The 15,266-nt window shown below is 42.7% G+C and overlaps 5 non-coding genes across 5 annotated transcripts; all 5 read right to left on the reverse strand.

Moving 5' to 3' along the window:
* Positions 1–9,915: 9,915 nt before the first annotated feature.
* On the reverse strand, positions 9,916–10,034 carry LOC125735213 (5S ribosomal RNA). The gene has a single exon (XR_007394511.1). It is a non-coding gene; the product is annotated as a 5S ribosomal RNA (ribosomal RNA).
* Positions 10,035–11,110: 1,076 nt separating this feature from the next.
* On the reverse strand, positions 11,111–11,229 carry LOC125730823 (5S ribosomal RNA). Its single transcript, XR_007391112.1, has one exon. It is a non-coding gene; the product is annotated as a 5S ribosomal RNA (ribosomal RNA).
* Positions 11,230–12,305: 1,076 nt separating this feature from the next.
* On the reverse strand, positions 12,306–12,424 carry LOC125731010 (5S ribosomal RNA). The gene has a single exon (XR_007391300.1). It is a non-coding gene; the product is annotated as a 5S ribosomal RNA (ribosomal RNA).
* A 1,077-nt stretch (positions 12,425–13,501) lies between these two features.
* Positions 13,502–13,620, reverse strand: LOC125737208 (5S ribosomal RNA). Its single transcript, XR_007396475.1, has one exon. It is a non-coding gene; the product is annotated as a 5S ribosomal RNA (ribosomal RNA).
* Positions 13,621–14,699: 1,079 nt separating this feature from the next.
* On the reverse strand, positions 14,700–14,818 carry LOC125737084 (5S ribosomal RNA). Its single transcript, XR_007396350.1, has one exon. It is a non-coding gene; the product is annotated as a 5S ribosomal RNA (ribosomal RNA).
* Positions 14,819–15,266: the final 448 nt, after the last annotated feature.

A 15,266-nucleotide genomic window follows, 5' to 3' on the forward strand; every position in this document is an offset into this window, starting at 1 on the left:
TTTCTTTAGGAGGAGGTTTGAATTTGATCAGTCTGCGGACCGCTGCAGCCACATCTTGCCTTGCTTCCCCTTTTTTTGGTGAAATGGTTCGCTCATACTGCACAATGTTGCTACCAGGATTTTTTTTTCTCTGCAATTCGAACGTAATACGTCTGTACACAGTTTACCAGCAGTTTAGCTGCCAATCAACAGCGATCACACAAACTCAAAATTTAAGGCGGACCCACTTAAGGTGGTCTGCTAATATGCCGTGAAACACAACAACATAAAGTTGTTTTAAAATAATAATTAAAAAAGATTATTGAAATCAATTTTAGAGGAGATAGAACTATGTTTGGCTCTGCTCTCTCGATTATCTGAGTTCTGGACAGACATATTCTGAGCCATTGAGCAGGACATCAACATATTTCTGCCTCCTCTAACCCTCTAACAAACCTGTTCGACATTCCACCATCCGATACCATGCCCCCTTACTGTCCAGGCACTTCATTCTTTTAAAATATACATCTTGAAATGTTACACATTTCATTGCAGGGGTCATCCCCTCGAGTACTTAAACAGCATCAGTCTCCTATAGTGTAGATAGATAGATAGATAGATAGAAACTTTATTAATCCCTCGGGTAGATTCCTCTGGGAAATTCGGATTCCAAGAGCACAGCACCGACAGAAGTTACAAAAAATAAAAATAACAACGTGAGCAAATGTTATATATATACATATATATATACATATATAGATACAAGAAAAATAAAATACAAAGGGATAAATAGAATAAATAGGAATAAGAGAATACAAGGGAATTGCACATTCCCAGTATTAAACCAAAAAACCAAAAGTATTGCACATTTCCAGTATTGAACTAAAAACCAAAAGTATTGCACAAGAGTATTGCACAGTGAAGTGAAGAGGCACTACAGCTTAGTTGTCCCCCCCTCCTTTGTCCACCTGTTTCCCCTCCCTCTCCCCTCCAGAGAGGAGTTAAACAGCTTGATGGCGTATGGGACAAAGGAGTTTTTAAGTCTGTTGGTTCTTGTCTTTGGGAGAAGCAACCTGTCACTGAACAGACTCCTCTGGTTGTTTATGGCCGTGTGCAGAGGATGCCCAGCATTGTCCATAATGTCCAGCAATTTTTTTAGTGTCCTTTTCTCTGCCACTATCGCCATAGTGTCCAGCTTCATGCCGACCACAGAGCTAGCCTTCCTGATCAGTTTTTCCAGCCTGGATGAGTCCTTCTTTGCTGTGCTGCTCCCCCAACACACCACAGCATAGAAAAGTACTCCAGCAACCACTGACTGGTAAAACATCCTCAGGAGCTTCCTGCAGATGTTAAAAGACCTCAGTCTCCTGAGGAAGTACAGTCGGCTTTGGGCTTTTTTATACAGGTGCTCTGTGTTGCATGACCAGTCCAGTTTGTTGTCCACCCACAGCCCGAGATACTTGTATTTGTTGACCACCTCCACCTCCTCCCCCTCTATCTGAACCGGCAGTGGACCTTCTCTGGACCTCCCGAAGTCCACAACCAGTTCCTTGGTCTTTGAGGTGTTGAGTTGCAGGTGGTTTGTGTGACTCCATGTAACGAAATTCCTCACCAGACTTCTGTACTCCTCTTCCTGATCCTCCCAGATACACCCCATGATGGCTGTGTCGTCTGCAAACTTCTGAATGTGGCATAATTCAGAATTATAGCAGAAGTCAGAGGTGTACAGGGTGAAAAGAAGAGGGGACAGCACAGTTCCCTGTGGTGCTCCTGTGCTGCTGACCACAGTGTCAGACATGATGTCCTTCAGCCTGACGTACTGTGGTCTGTCAGTGAGATAGTTGGAGATCCAAGCTATCAAGCAGGGGTCCACCTGTATCCTGTTCAGTTTTTCCTGGAGCATACAGGGCCGGATGGTATTAAAGGCACTAGAGAAGTCAAGAAACAGGATCCTGACCGTGCCTTTCCCCCCGTCCAGGTGTGAGTGGGCTCTATGTAGGAGGTACAGGATGGCATCCTCCACGCTGACATCCGCCTTGTATGCAAACTGTAGTGGGTCCTGGGCATGTTGTACCTGTGGTCGTAGGAGGTTAAGGAAGAGCCGCTCTAGAGTCTTCATAAGATGTGACGTCAGTGCCACCGGTCGGAAGTCATTCAACTCATTGGGCCGGTTCCTTTTGGGGACTGGGACAATGCAGGATGTCTTCCATAGGGCGGGCACTCTCCCCAGTTGCAGACTGAGATTGAATACTCGTTGTAGCGGCTCCCCAAGTTCAGCAGCACACGCCTTTAGCATCCTAGGACACACCTTGTCTGGGCCTGCTGCCTTTCTGGGGCAAAGCTTCCTCAATTGTTTCCTGACCTGATCCACTGTAATACTGGGAGATGATTGGAAGGGGGGGGGGGGAAGATGTCCTGCTGTTGAGAGAGGGGTTGTAGGAGGAGGGTGTCATAGTGTCCAGAAGGGGGGGAAGTGAGGGAGGTAGGAAAGTGGTGAGAGGGCTCTGTAGTAAAGATGAGGGTGGGGGGGTTGTGGGCTGGTCAAACCTATTGAAGAAGTTGTTAAATTCGTTTGCCTTCTCCACCGTCCCCCCCACTAAGCTGTTCTTGATGTTATAGCCTGTAATGGTTTTCACACCATTCCAGACCTCCCTCATATTGTTCCTCTCCAACTTCTGCTCCACCTTCCTCCTGTAGGTGTCCTTTGCTTCCCTCAGGCAGCGTTTCACCTCCCGCTGTGCTGCTTTCATCTCCTCCTTCACTTTGCTCCTGAAAGCCTTCTTCTTCATGTTGAGGACAGCTTTGACTTCCTGTGTTACCCACGGTTTATTATTAGGATAACACCGTACCGTCTTAGCAGGGGCAACCGTGTCCACACAAAAGTTGAGGTAGTCTGTCAGACAGTGTGTCGCCCCCTCTATGTCCTCACCATGTGGGCTCAGAAGCACATCCCAGTCTGTGGTGTCGTAGCAGTCTCTCAGAGCGTCCTCCTTTTCTGGAGTCCATCTCCTGATGGAGCGTGTTGTGACAGGCTGCCTTTGGACGAGGGGTGTGTATTGTGGCTGTAGGTAAACCAGGTTGTGGTCTGACTTCCCTAACGGGGGGAGGGGGGTGGCTCTGTATGCGTCTCTCACATTTGCATACAGTAAGTCAATTGTCCTGTTGCTCCTTGTGGGGCAATCCACAAACTGGTGAAAAGCAGCCAGAGTAGAGTCCAGTGTGGCATGATTAAAGTCTCCAGATATAATAATGAAAGCCTCTGGGTTTTGTGTCTGCAGTCTTGCTGTAACTGTGTGTATTTTCTCGCAGGCAGCTGCTGCGTCGGCCCTCGGAGGGATGTAAACACACACACAGATCACATGACTAAACTCCCGAGGTAAATAATATGGCCGCAAGCTAACGGCTAGCAGCTCCAGGTCCGGACGGCATACCGAAACTTTAACGGAGACATGTCCAGGGTTGCAGTATCTGTTGTTAATGTAGACAATGAGTCCCCCACCTCTGCTTTTTCCGCTGGCCTGCGTGTCCCTATCGGATCTCACGAATGTGAAACCGCATAGGTCTACGTTAGCCTGTGGCGTTAGCTCGGTTAGCCACGTCTCCGTGAAGATAAACAAACTGCACTCACGATATAGTCGGTGGTTGTTCAAAGCACACAGTTCATCCATTTTGTTATGTAGCGAGTTCACGTTGCCCATTATCACTGTCGGGATTGATGGTTTGAATCGCCTCCGGTGATCCGCTTTCCTCGCTCCAGCCTTGCAGCCTCTGTAGCTCCTCTTTATCTCAGCTGGAATGTTGTGTCGCATGCCGGTCTGTTCCTGTGTTCTTAGCGCCAGCAGCTCCGCTCTCAAATAGATGCAGGAGCTGGTTCCAGAAGTTTTAAAAAGTGCATTATCCATCTTGTATCGCTATATCCAAGAGATTAAAGTAAAGTAACTAGAGAAAGTGAAATAAAGTTTAAAAGCCTAGTCTAAAAAAAGTTAAAGGTTAAGAAAAGGTGCGGTGTTGCAGAGCTACTTGGAAAGGCTGCCATCACTCCAGCGCCATCTTGAAACTTTTAAAAAGTGTAAGAACCTGGTCTTTGATAAACCTCAGGACAGGGCCTCCAAGTCTTATGAATGGTCTTTAAGGACCATCCAATTCTGGTGCCCGTTTGGGCAATGAGGAAACAACCTTTGCACAAAGTGTCTGCTTTGAAATAAATGAAAGAGATGTTTCTTTGGCATGTTATGCTTGCCTGCTAGGATTGTGACTCTTGCAAACACCCCATCCTCATATAAACTAATAGTGTTGAGCCAATTTTTCTGGCCATTTAAGAAAAGCAGCTAAAGTTTTTATACATTTCAACATTAACAAAAGCTGTTAATGTCTTTTCTTTAAAATTTACAAGTCTATTTTGTCGGTTTTTTCACAATAAGACTCATGAACGACTAAGTTAATATGTTTTGGGGTCTGAATACACATAACGATCCTATACTTTCACTGACCTAAAGTTAAACTCTAAAGCCCCTGACCACCGGTGTGTGTGTGCTTGTGCACATGAGCATGAACAACCATGTACTGGAAAAAAAACGTATTTATTAAAATAACTAAGGCTTTATTCTGTCAAAATTCTTAAAAAATAAGGACCAACAGTTAAATGGGGCACTATAGTCACTCTCTAGTCCCCCTGCATATTGGATGACCGCTGTCACTGTTGAATCTGGACTATGTTTCATTAACTATCAAGCAGGCTGCATCTCAGTTACCATTGTCAACTTAACATGGTACTCCATCTAGCATCTCAAATCATGCTTGTAGACGCTATAAGCTGGGGCCGTGGGGTACCTTGTAGGATGTCTTTATTAAAATAACTAAGACCTTATTCTTTAAAGTTTTAAATGTGTATTTGATGCATGATGCTAAATACTTACTAGTTCATATTAAAGCTTACTAGTTCTTATTAAATATAATTAAATAATCATGGCCATCTTCTTTAAAATAACAAAAATGTATCCTAAATTCTTACACCCTTGCCTGATTCCACAGTTCCTACATCCCCCTACACTTCCATGACTTGCGAGATAAGAAAAGCAGACTTCTGTCTGCCTGGTCGATCATTTCTAGCCGCTACTTAGGTTCTTCCTCAAATCTTGTTGCCTAAATGACTTATATCACAATCATACTAATTTAAAATTGCGCTCTAACAGAGCGATCCTTACACATTTTAATAAAAAACGTAAACTATATGGGTCTGATGTTTTTTTGATTGAGCAAACTCTAAAAGCCCACCTTTGGTTGTGTGCTTGTGAGCATGCTTGGGGCTTTGCTGTGTGTGTGTGTGTCTGTGTGTGTAGATTGTTCATCTTGCGTCCAAAGTTAAGGTTATATTTTATACTACTTTAAAATAACACATTTTTGTTTGACTGTTTAACAAATACATCTAAAGTTTTTATACAATTAAACATTAACAAAAGCTGTTAATGTCTTTTCTTTAAAATTTACATGTCTATTTTGCGTGGTTTTTCACAATAAGACTCATGAACGACTAAGTTAATATGTTTTGGGGCCTGTATACACATCGCGGTCCTATACTTTCACTGACCTAAAGTTAAACTCTAAAGCCCCTGACCACCGGTGTGTGTGTGTGTTTGTGCACATGAGCATGAATACACATTTACTGAAAAAACATATTTATTAAAATAACTAAGGCTTTATTCTGTCAAAAAAAATTTAAATAATGACAGCAGTTAAATGGGTCGTTATAGTTAATCTGTAGTCTCCCTGCATAGTGGATGACTACTGTCACTGTTGAATTTGAATTATGTTTCATTAACTATCATACAGTCTACAGCTCCGTTACCATTGTCAACTTAGCATTGTACTCCAGCAAGCATCTCGGCTCAAGCTTGTAGATTATATAAGCTGGGCACGTGGGCACCTTGTAGGATGTCTTTATTAAAATAACTAAGACCTTATTCTTTAAAGTTTTTAATGTGCATTTGCAGCATGCTGCTAAATGCAGCTTACTGGTTCCTATTAAATGCAATAAAAATAATCATGTACACCTTCTTTAAAATAACAAGACTATATCCTAAATTCTTACACCCCTGCCTGATTCCACAGGTCCTATCCCACACTTATGTGCCCCCCCATCCCACCCCCTTCCATGACTTGTGAGATAAGGAAAGCACACTTCTGCCTGCCTGGATGGTCATTTCTAGTCGCTATTTAGGTTCTTCCTCAAATCTTGTTGCCTAAATGACTTATATCACACTCATATTAATTTTAAATTTCGCTATAACAAAACAATCCTTATACATTTTAATAAAGAAACCTGAACAATATATGTTTGGTGTTTTTTGACTGAGCAAACTCTTTTAGTGCTTTTGTGTGCGTGTCCGATACAACTGTAGTTTGTATACCTTTAAACATTAACAAAAACAGTTAATGTCTTTTCTTTAAAATTTACAAGTCTATTTCTGTCTGTTTTTTCGCGATAAGTTAGTAAACGACTAAGTTAGGGTGCTTTGGGGTCTGTATACACATTGCGGTCCTATACTTTCACAGACCTAAAGTTAAACTCTAAAGCCCCTGACCACCGGTGTGTGTGTGTGTGTGTGTGTGTGTGTGTGTGTGTTTGTGCACATGAGCATGAATACACATTTACTGAAAAACATATTTATTAAAATAACTAAGGCTTTATTCTGTCAAAAAAAAATAAAATAATGCCAGCTGATAAACGGGGTCGTTATAGTCAATCTGTAGTCTCCCTGCGTAGTGGATGACTACTGACACTGTTGAATTTGAACTATGTTTCATTAACTATCAAACAGGCTGCAGCTCCGTTACTGATGTCAACTTAGCATTGTACTCCAGCAAGCATCTCGGCTCAAGCTTGTAGATTATATAAGTTAGGGCCGTGGGCACCTTGTAGGATGTCTTTATTAAAATAACTATGACCTTATTCTTTAAAGTTTTTAATGTGTATTTGCAACATGGTGCTAAATGCATCTTACTGGTTCCTATTAAAAGTAATTAAATAATCATGTACACCTTCTTTAAAATAACAAGACTATATCCTAAATTCTTACCCCCCTGCCTGATTCCACAGTTCCTACCCCCCACTTATGTGTCCCCCCACCCCACCCTACCCTTCCATGACTTGTGAGATAAGAAAAGCAGACTTCTGTCTGCCTGGTCGATCATTTCTAGCCGCTACTTAGGTTCTTCCTCAAATCTTGTTGCCTAAATGACTTATATCACAATCATACTAATTTAAAATTGCGCTCTAACAGAGCGATCCTTATACATTTTAATAAAAAGCGTGAACAATATATGTTTGGTGTTTTTTTGACTGAGCAAAACTCTTTTAGTGTTTTTGTGTGCGTGTCCGATACAACTGTAGTTTGTATACCTTTAAACATTAACAAAAAACAGTTAATGTCTTTTCTTTAGAATTTACAAGTCTATTTCTGTCTGTTTTTCGCGATAAGTTAGTAAACGACTAAGTTAGGGTGCTTTGGGGTTTGGTCACACATTGCGATCAGCAACCTAAAGTTAAACTCTAAAGCCCCCCGACCTCCGGTGTGTGTGTGTGTTTGTGTGCATGCGCGTGAATAAACATTTACTGAAAAACGTATTTATTAAAATAACTAAGACTTTATTCTTTCAAAGTTTTTAAAAATGTGTTTTGATGCATGTCACTAAATGCTGCTTAATAGTACCTAACCGGGGTTGCTCCCCCCAGAGAGAGTTGCTAGTCCATATCATTTCTCACTTAAAACATGACAGGGCTTTTGGCGTTGGAAAATAACGCATTTACTTAAAATAACACATTGACAAACACGACAAATGTTTTTATTTTATTTTAAATAACACATTAGCCGAAAAGAGTTTCATTGCTTAAAAACGATGAGGTTAAAGAGGCTTATTTGAAATAAAAGATCAGCATGTGTTGTCATACATCTTTTCAAGTTCTGTTTATACCTTTTGATTAACCATACGTAGATAAATTTAGCTAAATGTAGCTAAGCAATCCGGGGGTGTTGTGTTAGAGATCGACTTTTATTTAAATTAGAAATAGATTATTTTACACTATTTACAAATAAGCATATAAAATATAGAATTAGTGTGCATTCTGCCAGAATGGCGGCCTGCTTCTCACAATCCAGGCCAACGGTTCGCATCACGACAACAATTTCCGCTGGTAGCCATTTGACCGCTGCTTCACACAACGAGCTGGCTCAATAAAGGAAATGCTGTGTGGATCTACGCGCGTGCGCCACACGAGAGTGAGAGCATGCATTCGTTTAAACAAGAATTAACCGCGTTATTCACCGATTATTGCTATCGAAAATGCTCAGAGCGCTTTACTTTATTATTCACATTGACAGAAATGTGCTTCATTACTTAAAACATTACGGTTATAGGGGTTTTATTTGCTAAAACAGGCGCTCCGCCGGCGTAGCCATTTTGAAAGGGGCGTCGGCGTGGGTGCGCATGCGCCAAGCGCTGGACTAGCGATCGTCCATTCCGCCCCGCGTTGTTCAAACAGGGCAGTCGCATGTGTAGGAGCTCCGGTATCGTTTCGTCCTATTTCTTCTAAAAGTTTGCCGCTTACATGCTTTCTCCAACCTGGTAAATATAACTAAAGTCTTTCGTGTTGGTTAAATGTAATGAGCGATCGCTTCTTTTAAAACGTCGGCTGTATGTTTATTGGTTTCGCTTGCGCTTGTTTAAATTTGCTCTTCTGCTACTTCTTTCGGGCATGTCTGCTTAAAATAACCCTGCTTTTTCTTTTAAAATAACCCTAAAGTTTTCCTTCTTTAAAACATTTTGGTGCTTTCTTCTTTTAAAATACACCGCGGCGCTTACTAACAACACAGGGCCGGACGGACGCCCCCGCTGAACGTGTATGCGCTAGCTTGCCATCATCCTGCTCTATGTTTTATTATACCTTAAAAACGTAATCAAAAAACCACATTAATAAAATACATGTAATGTATTTTTATTCTATTAAAGTTTAATCTCCCAAACCACCCTATCGGCAACACGTGGCATAAGCATGTATTAATACCATATATGGACATAACGGCAATCTCCCAAAACCATATCGCCCCCCTATCGGCCGCACGTGGCATAATCATGTATTGATACCATATATGTGCATAAACCCTTGACCAATCAGAATCAAGGAAACGCCACTTCCTCTTATGACGTCAGAAGCGGAGAATTAAGCTCCGCCCAATGTACCACATAACCTTTTTTTCGTCGCGCTGTCAGAACACTGGGAGCTACACACACCAACAAGTCCATACTGCAGGCTGCAGCCAGAACAATTTTCTACATTCAAACATCGACGGCCTCTTCTCTCTAAATATTCACCAGACCGCTTCTACCACCAGCAAAGAAGTTTCCATCCCTAATTCCTCTGTGATTCCCACTAACCTAAACATTAATCTGGCATTGAAGGGTGTGAATTACCCCGGCCAACCTGCTCTTTTAAATACAGCTTTTAGCGAGTTTTGAAAGGAGGAGAAGAGCAGACCTTGCTATGCCAATAATATCGAGTCTTCTGTGGTGAAGTGGTTTTTGCATAGAAAACAAAGTGGTGAGTTGAAGAGGAATTATATTAGTATTTTGTTTAAAACTGTGTGTAAAAAGCTGTCTCTTTATTATTAACAATAAGTTGTAAAACGTGAATGGGGAGTGACAGTCTTCAAGTTTGTGAGAAGATCGCGCCCTGGTGGAATAAAGGCACGAACAGCTTACAGCACCTAGAATTACCAGGCAGTATTTAGAGTAAAACGGTTTCTAAAAGCTGCCTTTATGAATGAGAGAAAAAAAAAAAAATATATATATATATATATAAAATAGTAAAATGGAAGGGGAGTGATAGATTTAAATTAATCGTGAAGTGGAGCGCCCCCTGTATAAAGTAAAAGTGAGAAAAGCTTACAGCACCTGGTATTCCCAGGTGGTCTCCCATCCAAGTACTAACCAGACCCTACCCTGCTTAGCTTCCGAGATCAGACGAGATCGGGCGTGTTCAGGGTGGTATGGCCGTAAGCGAGAGATGCGACCAAAAACAGCCCTTTTGCATTACACGCCTCTATACATGCCAGTTGGTCCCATTGGATCCTACTAATGTTCTTTTTTTTTTTTTTTATCTGACTCACACTGCAGCCCCACCATCCAATCGGCAGCGCCGGACCCACACCAAACATTCACCAAACTACTCAGCCAGCAGCCTACCACAATTATTCCATTCTTTCCGCATCCGCACACTTCCTTCTTTTTAACTCCTTTTCACTACCGCACAGGTTAATCGCCGCACGTCCCCCGCCGGCAAACATTACTCCTTTGCCTACTGCATGCAGGCTTCTCTTAACGACCCTCTGTTATCAACTCCGCTAACAGCCACAAAATCTCCGCCGCACGAAGCCCACTGGTAGCTGCTGAATCACATGCTTCCCCAAAACGTCGCGCTGTCAGAACACTGGGAGCTACACACACCAACAAGTCCATACTGCAGGCTGCAGCCAGAACAATTTTCTACATTCAAACATCGACGGCCTCTTCTCTCTAAAAATTCACCAGACCGCTTCTACCACCAGCAAAGAAGTTTCCATCCCTAATTCCTCTGTGATTCCCACTAACCTAAACATTAAGCTGGCATTGAAGGGTGTAAATTACCCCGGCCAACCTGCTCTTTTAAATACAGCTTTTAGGAAGTTTTGAAAGGAGGAGAAGAGCAGATAATATGCCAATAATATCGAATATTCTGTGGCGAAGTGGTTTTTGCATAGAAAACAAAGCGGTGAGTTTAAGAGGAATTATATCAGTACTTTGTTTAAAACTGTGTGTAAAAAGCTGTCTCTTTATTATTAACAATAAGTTGTAAAACGTGAATGTGGAGTGACAGTCTTCAAGTTTGTCAGAAGATCGCGCCCTGGTGGAATAAAGGCACGAACAGCTTACAGCACCTAGAATTACCAGGCAGTATTTAGAGTAAAACGGTGTGTAAAGGCTGCCTTTATGAATGAGAGAAAAAAAAAAATATATAAAATAGTAAAATGGAAGGGGAGTGATAGATTTAAATTAATCGTGAAGTGGAGCGCCCCCTGTATAAAGTAAAAGTGAGAAAAGCTTACAGCACGTGGTATTCCCAGGCAGTCTCCCATCCAAGTACTAACCAGACCCTACCCCACTTAGCTTCCGAGATCAGACGAGATCGGGCGTGTTCAGGGTGGTATGGCCATAAGCGAAGGCAGCGAACAAAAACAGCCCTTTTGCATTACACGCCTCTATACATGCCAGTTAGTCCCATTGGATCCTACTCCTGGTTTTTTTTTTTTTTTTATCTGACTCACACTGCAGCACCACCATCCAATCGGCAGCGCCGGACCCACACCAAACATTCACCAAACTACTCAGCCGGCAGCCTACCACAATTATTCCATTCTTTCCGCATCCGCACACTTCCTTCTTTTTAACTCCTTTTCACTACCGCACAGGTTAATCGCCGCACGTCCCCCGCCGGCAAACATTACTCCTTTGCCTACTGCATGCAGGCTTCTCTTAACGACCCTCTGTTATCAACTCCGCTAACAGCCACAAAATCTCCGCCGCACGAAGCCCACTGGTAGCTGCTGAATCACATGCTTCCCCAAAACGTCACGCTGTCAGAACACTGGGAGCTACACACACCAACAAGTCCATACTGCAGGCTGCAGCCAGAACAATTTTCTACATTCAAACATCGACGGCCTCTTCTCTCTAAAAATTCACCAGACCGCTTCTACCACCAGCAAAGAAGTTTCCATCCCTAATTCCTCTGTGATTCCCACTAACCTAAACATTAAGCTGGCATTGAAGGGTGTGAATTACCCCGGCCAATCTGTTCTTTTAAATACAGCTTTTAGCAAGTTTTGAAAGGAGAAGAGCAGAGCTTGCTATGCCAATAATATCGAGTCTTCTGTGGCGAAGTGGTTTTTGCATAGAAAACAAAGCGGTGAGTTTAAGAGGAATTATATCAGTACTTTGTTTAAAACTGTGTGTAAAAAGCTGTCTCTTTATCATTAACAATAAGTTGTAAAACGTGAATGGGGAGTGACAGTCTTCAAGTTTGTGAGAAGATCGCGCCCTGGTGGAATAAAGGCACGAACAGCTTACAGCACCTAGAATTACCAGGAAGTATTTAGAGTAAAACGGTTTCTAAAAGCTGGCTTTATGAAAGAGATAAAAAATATATATATATAAAATAGTAAAATGGAAGGGGAGTGCTAGATTTAAATTAATCGTGAAGTGGAGCGCCCCCTGTATAAAGTAAAAGTGAGAAAAACTTACAGCACCTGGTATTCCCAGGTGGTTGCCCATCCAAGTACTAACCAGACCCAACCCTGCTTAGCTTCCAAGATCAGACAAGATCGGGCGTGTTCTGGGTGGTATGGCCGTAAGCGAGAGACGCGACCAAAAACAGCCCTTTTGCATTACACGCGTCTATACATGCCAGTTAGTCCCATTGGATCCTACTCCTGGTTTTTTTTTTTTTTTTTATCTGACTCACACTGCAGCACCACCATCCAATCGGCAGTGCCGGACCCACACCAAACATTCACCAAACTACTCAGCCGGCAGCCTACCACAATTATTCCATTCTTTCCGCATCCGCACACTTCCTTCTCTTTAACTCCTTTTCACTACCGCACAGGTTAATCGCCGCACGTCCACCGCCAGCAAACATTACTCCTTTGCCTACTGCATGCAGGCTTCTCTTAACGACCCTCTGTTATCAACTCCGCTAACAGCCACAAAATCTCCGCCGCACGAAGCCCACTGGTAGCTGCTGAATCACATGCTTCCCCAAAATGTTGCGCTGTCAGAACACTGGGAGCTACACACACCAACAAGTCCATACTGCAGGCTGCAGCCAGAACAATTTTCTACATTTAAACATCGACGTCCTCTTCTCTCTAAAAATTCACCAGACCGCTTCTACCACCAGCAAAGAAGTTTCCATCCCTAATTCCTCTGTGATTCCCACTAACCTAAACATTAAGCTGGCATTGAAGGGTGTGAATTACCCCGGCCAATCTGTTCTTTTAAATACAGCTTTTAGCAAGTTTTGAAAGAAGAAGAGCAGAACTTGCTATGCCAATAATATCGAGTCTTCTGTGGCGAAGTGGTTTTTGCATAGAAAACAAAGCGGTCAGTTGAAGAGGAATAATATCAGTACTTTGTTTAAAACTGTGTGTAAAAAGCTGTCTCTTTATCATTAACAATAAGTTGTAAAACGTGAATGGGGAGTGACAGTCTTCAAGTTTGTGAGAAGATCGCGCCCTGGTGGAATAAAGGCACGAACAGCTTACAGCACCTAGAATTACCAGGAAGTATTTAGAGTAAAACGGTTTCTAAAAGCTGGCTTTATGAAAGAGATAAAAAATATATATATATAAAATAGTAAAATGGAAGGGGAGTGCTAGATTTAAATTAATCGTGAAGTGGAGCGCCCCCTGTATAAAGTAAAAGTGAGAAAAGCTTATAGCACCTGGTATTCCCAGGTGGTTGCCCATCCAAGTACTAACCAGACCCTACCCTGCTTAGCTTCCAAGATCAGACGAGATCGGGCGTGTTCAGGGTGGTACGGCCGTAAGCGAGAGATGCGACCAAAAACAGCCCTTTTGCATTACACGCGTCTATACATGCCAGTTAGTCCCATTGGATCCTACTCCTGTTTTTTTTTTTTTTTTTATCTGACTCACACTGCAGCACCACCATCCAATCGGCAGCGCCGGACCCACACCAAACATTCACCAAACTACTCAGCCGGCAGCCTACCACAATTATTCCATTCTTTCCGCATCTGCACACTTCCTTCTCTTTAACTCCTTTTCACTACCGCACAGGTTAATCGCCGCACGTCCACCGCCAGCAAACATTACTCCTTTGCCTACTGCATGCAGGCTTCTCTTAACGACCCTCTGTTATCAACTCCGCTAACAGCCACAAAATCTCCGCCGCACGAAGCCCACTGGTAGCTGCTGAATCACATGCTTCCCCAAAACGTTGCGCTGTCAGAACACTGGGAGCTACACACACCAACAAGTCCATACTGCAGGCTGCAGCCAGAACAATTTTCTACATTTAAACATCGACGTCCTCTTCTCTCTAAAAATTCACCAGACCGCTTCTACCACCAGCAAAGAAGTTTCCATCCCTAATTCCTCTGTGATTCCCACTAACCTAAACATTAAGCTGGCATTAAAGGGTGTGAATTACCCCGGCCAATCTGTTCTTTTAAATACAGCTTTTAGCAAGTTTTGAAAGGAGGAGAAGAGCAGAACTTGCTATGCCAATAATATCGAGTCTTCTGTGGCGAAGTGGTTTTTGCATAGAAAACAAAGCGGTCAGTTGAAGAGGAATAATATCAGTACTTTGTTTAAAACTGTGTGTAAAAAGCTGTCTCTTTATCATTAACAATAAGTTGTAAAACGTGAATGGGGAGTGACAGTCTTCAAGTTTGTGAGAAGATCGCGCCCTGGTGGAATAAAGGCACGAACAGCTTACAGCACCTAGAATTACCAGGAAGTATTTAGAGTAAAACGGTTTCTAAAAGCTGGCTTTATGAAAGAGAGAAAAAATATATATATATAAAATAGTAAAATGGAAGGGGAGTGCTAGATTTAAATTATTCGTGAAGTGGAGCGCCCCCTGTATAAAGTAAAAGTGAGAAAAGCTTACAGCACCTGGTATTCCCAGGTGGTCTCCCATCCAAGTACTAACCAGACCCTACCTTGCTTAGCTTCCAAGATCAGATGAGATCGGGCATGTTCAGGGTGGTATGGCCATAAGTGAGAGATGTGACCAAAAACAGCCCTTTTGCATTACACGCGTCTATACATGCCAGTTAGTCCCATTGGATCCTACTCCTGGTTTTTTTTTTTTTTTTATCTGACTCACACTGCAGCAGCACCATCCAATCGGCAGCGCCGGACCCACACCAAACATTCACCAAACTACTCAGCCGGCAACCTACCACAATTATTCCATTCTTTCCGCATCTGCACACTTCCTTCTCTTTAAGTCCTTTTCACTACCTCACAGGTTAATCGCCGCACGTCCCCCGCCGGCAAACATTACTCATTTGCCTACCGCATGCAGGCTTCTCTTAACGACCCTCTGCTATCAACTCAGCTAACAGCCACAAAATCTCCGCCGCACGAAGCCCACTGGTAGCTGCTGAATCACATGCTTCCCCAAAACGTCGCGCTGTCAGAACACTGGGAGCTACACACACCAAC

The sequence above is a fragment of the Brienomyrus brachyistius genome, chromosome 2, assembly GCF_023856365.1.
Source record: "Brienomyrus brachyistius isolate T26 chromosome 2, BBRACH_0.4, whole genome shotgun sequence".
Lineage (NCBI taxonomy): Eukaryota > Metazoa > Chordata > Actinopteri > Osteoglossiformes > Mormyridae > Brienomyrus > Brienomyrus brachyistius.